Source organism: Heterocephalus glaber, unplaced genomic scaffold (assembly GCF_053883595.1).
Source record: "Heterocephalus glaber isolate CG9 unplaced genomic scaffold, H.glaber_assembly_v1.0 deba00000809, whole genome shotgun sequence".
NCBI lineage: Eukaryota > Metazoa > Chordata > Mammalia > Rodentia > Bathyergidae > Heterocephalus > Heterocephalus glaber.
Genome location: NW_028258163.1, coordinates 4027982 through 4028192, shown reverse-complemented (window position 1 = coordinate 4028192; position 211 = coordinate 4027982).

Here is a 211-nt window from a genome sequence, read left to right as displayed (position 1 = left end):
TCTGGAGTGAAGGATTGGTTCTTATGTAAGGGCATCTCAGTCTTATAGTCCTTAAGATACTGAAGTGACTTTGACCTAGATATGTGCCTTAATCTTTCTGTAGGTGAACTTAGGCATTGTGCCATTAGTACTAAAAATGAACCAAGTGGGACTGGGGCACTTTAGTTGCAACAGGCCTTCTTTAGGCTAAAATTAACCTCTCTGCCTAAAT